Here is a 4,262-nt window from a genome sequence, read left to right as displayed (position 1 = left end):
CCATCCAACCACCCACCCATCCATCCATCCAAGCAAGTCAGTGACCCAACCCCATAGAACAGTGTCAGGAAGTGCTGTGCCGAACGGAAAAAGCCTAAGTCCCTCTCTGCACTTTTTAAGAAATTCATAATCAGTCAGAGAGATGAGAACTGGACACCTGGTGCTAGCAAAATGCCAGCCTGGTGCCCAGGGACAAGGAACAGAGCTGCATGTGCTTGCGCCCCACGCCCTCACCCTCACCCTCCCTGCCCGAGTGCCGGCACGCCCGTGCCCGCCTCGCAGGCACCGGCTCCCTTTCAGCCCCCTGACTTCGTCTCTGCGTTGCTGCGGCTCTTCCTCCGCGTCCCGCGCCCGCCTTCCCTCTCTGCTCACTCCTGCCCGTCCCTGCAGCTCGGCTCCCCCCGAAGACGATGCCGGCCCTGTGTTTCCTGGTGCTGCCCCTCCTCACCGCCCCGACCTCGGTTCCAAAGTCACCGCCGAGGGGCCGCAGCTCCACCACCCCGTCCCCTCCCGCAGTCACCGCGCTGGAGGTACCTCGCGCAGTGGTGCCCCCACCCCCACAGCCCGGATGGGAGGAAGGTCCTCGGGAGCGGGGACCAAGCGGGACAGCGGGTGCCCAGCTGAAGGCGGGACCCACGACGGTGGCCCCGAAAAGTCCCCATGCCCCCTTGGCATCTCAGGCCTGCACCGGCACCGTCACTGAGTCCTGAGCTGTCCCCTCCGGGGCCCGGGCACAGCGCCAGGAGCCAGGTCCCCTCTGCCCTGCTGACACCTGTCTTCACTTCCAGCTGCAAGCCGCACAGCCGAGTGTCCGGCTGGACCCCATCTCCGCTGGGGAGGACAGGGACAGACCGGGACGCAGCCGGGCCCTCGTGGGCCGCTGTGGCCCTGGTGACTAATAGCTTCCCGCCCCCGGTCTCCTGCCTTGATGGGTGCGTTGGCACACGCCCTGGGAGGGCTCATCTGTCCGGTGTCCCCGTGGCTCGTGCCTGGCTGGACCTCAGCTTACCTCGTGCCCAACACGCCCCGGGTTCTGTGTCTCGCCTGCCTGGGGAGCTGGCCGCCGTACCAGGCGACGGCTCCGCGGACAAGGCCTCCGTAACCGCTCCTGCAGAGCCGCGACACGTGTTGAGGACTCCTTCCTGGTCGCATAACGCTTTTTCTCCCCTAAACCCTCTTGGTCAACAAGTGACACTTCGGCCCTGTGGATTCCGGCTGCCACATGCACCAGCTGGGCGACCTCATGCCTTCCCTTGGGGGAAATCATCTGAGACGCGTGACCCCGGGGCGCGGTGTTCAGGGGACGTAGGTTCTCTGAGTGACCAGCGGCCATACAGGGTGGCTCCCAGCCTCTGCTTTGCCACTATAGACCCCATGCCACGTGTACCAGCACCCTCGTGCCAGCCCTGAATGTATTTGCACTTTATTTAAAGCATAATTGACCCCAAGGCAACCACAGCGGGCCGGGGCTTAGCTCAGCAGCACAGCGCCCGCCTGGCAAACACGGGAGCCTTAGTTAAGGGTAACATGCAGGGGTCAGAGAGCTGGACGCCGGCTCCAGACCAGCTGCTAAAACTGGACTCCTCACTTCCCTCTTCAACCCCCATACCCTTGGGGCGAGGTCCGCAAGCTTTTTCTGTAAAGAGCTGTGCATGCCCGTAATCCCAGCTACTCAGGAGGCTGAGGCAGAATCATCTCGAGTTTGAAGCCAGCCTGGGGAACTCAGTGAAATTCCATGTCAAAAATAAGTAACAAAGGCTGGGGAGGCAGCTGGGTGGTAGAGTTCTTGCAAGGCCCCGGGTTCCACCCTCAGCACCACGGGAGAAGGAAGCACCAGACCACCGAGAGTTTAGGCTCTTCGGACTCTGCGGTCTGTTGCAGAGGAAAGCTCAGTAACCCTGGTGCTGGGGGCTGTGACCCGGCCAGCGTCTGCGGAGGTGGCGGTCCAGCCCAGGGGCACAGGGGCACAGGATGTCACCCTGGTGCCAGAATGTCCGGGCAGGAGTTCCCAGTGAATCATGGGGGGAAAGCCCCTTGGGGTGCAGAGGCACCGGGACAGGGAGACCAGCTGATGAGAAGCCCCCCTCCTGCATCGGTGACAGCGCCGACCCTGCAAGCTCCTACAGAGGGGTTTCCGTCCTGAGCCGAAGCTGGAGGAAGCCGCCCACAAATCCCCACTGGTTACGGGCTGTAACTGCCCACGCCGGGATCAACAGAGACACGGGAGGAGAACAGAGGAAAGGGACAGGGGTGCGACCTTAAACCCCGAGGAGGCCCGGGGCTTACCCCGCCAGCAGGGGGCGACAGAGCTGCCGCAGTCCCACGGATGCGGTCCGAGCCGGGACTGTGGCTTCCTGGAGTCCACAGTTAGTGTCTCCGTTTCCGCGTGCAGCTCCCAGAGCCTCGGTCTGCAGGGAGCCACTCAGAGGGCGCAGGGGCGCCCACACACAGCTCCTGGGGGGCAGTGCGGGAGGATTTGGGGCCTGGGGTCCTGCCATCCTCTGCCACTAACTTTTAAATCAGCAAAACAGACGGACCGCGGAGCAGCGTGTGGGCGGGCGAAAGGGTGCGGCCGTGAGCGAGGCTGCCCTGCGGTTACCCAGGTCACAGGGCTTTGGATTTGCATTTTCTGTCTTGTTTTTCTGTACTGGGGACTAAACCCAAGGCCTTCATACTAGGCTACATCTCCACCTTTTTTATTCTGTACTTTGAGGCAGGGTCTCACTAAGTTGCTAAATTGCCCAGGCTAGGCTCAAATATGCAATGCTCCTGCCTCAGCCTCCCTTTTTTCAACTTTCCAAAACAAAAATCTGGAGGCATTTGCCCCCCAAGAACACATGGCTACTGGTTGTCAGCCTGGCCCACGGCAGCTTCTCCCTATGGTAAGGACCTGTTTTTAACTGCCGGCCCTCGCCGCCTTTGGTCCCGCTGGTGTAATTAAGTGCGCTGAGGACATAAATAGGGTTTTGTTTACCAGGGCCGGGAGGGGCGGCAGAAAGGGCCTTTTCAGCTGCGAACTCCCCAGAGCCCAAGGTGTGAAGCCGAGTTCACAGCCAGGGAGAAGCTGGGGCGGAGGGAGGGTGGAGCCGGGCGCCCAGCCAGGATGCTGAGTCCCAATTATTTCTCAAGCACTGCGCCCCCGGGGCGCCCCAGATCGCACCACCAGCGTCCCCGGGGCACACCCGGTCACGGGCACTTTGGGCCCTCTCTGCTCATTTGCCGTCCTGGCTGAGGAGTCAGGGCTGGTCTCCACGTGGACGCCGAGGGCCTGGGTCCAGGGGAGGTGGCGGCAGGCTCTGACCCAGGGCATCCATGGCCAGCAAAGACCAGCTAAAAACGCAGAGGTGAGTCATTGTCCAGGCGATGACCAGGCGGGGACGCCTGCGCTCATCCCGGGCACAGTGAGAAGTCCCTCCGAGAGGGCAGCCACCAGAGACGCCCAGCTCCCTGGCCGGGCAACAGGGCCAGGCCTGCTGAGCACGTCCATCCCCAGACAGCTGCTGTGCCCTCACCTGAAAGCATGCTGCACTGACCACACACAGGGACGGATGGGCAGCGTCCGCCTTCGCCCCACACTCCACCCCTCCCCGGGGCAGCCGCTCCCCACGCCTGGCCACCTCTGATGGGCCCAGGCATTCCACGTCCCCTCACGGGACGGTCCCCAGGCGGGGCTCCCCGAAGGGCAACCATCCACCTCATGGCCCCCCTCCCCTCTCCTCTCGGACACACTGAGGTGCCTTGTGTGTGCATGCGTACAATTATGTGTGCAGAGCATAGGTGTGTTCATATTGTGTGTGTACTTGCACATGTGGGTGTATATACCTGCATGTGTGCATGAATATTGTGTGTACTGATATGCACATAAACATGGGTGCACATGTGCGATCCCGTTATGTGTGCACACGAGTACCGTTTGCGTGCCTGCACATGCACGTGTGTATGTGTGTGCGGTGTGTGTACTCATGCGTTTGTACGTGCATTTGTGATGTGTACACGTGTGCATGTGTGTATTGTACTGTGTACACCTATGTGCGTGTACATGCAATTGTTTTGTGTGTGCACACACGTGTACACAGTTGCATGCATATTGTGTGTGAGTGTGTGCTTTCAAATACATCGATTTCCTCGCTCCCTTCTCGCGGCCCACGGTGTGTCCCACGGCTGGGGAGTGGGCCCTGCTCTGGGGACATGCCCTGGCAGCTGATGTGGGGCTCAGCCTGTGGCTGGAGCCTGGATGCACACCCCAACTGGGCCTGTGTGCC

This window comes from Chinchilla lanigera, unplaced genomic scaffold (assembly GCF_000276665.1).
Source record: "Chinchilla lanigera isolate Chin_1 unplaced genomic scaffold, ChiLan1.0 scaffold00081, whole genome shotgun sequence".
Classification (NCBI taxonomy): domain Eukaryota; kingdom Metazoa; phylum Chordata; class Mammalia; order Rodentia; family Chinchillidae; genus Chinchilla; species Chinchilla lanigera.
This window is presented reverse-complemented; position numbering follows the sequence as displayed.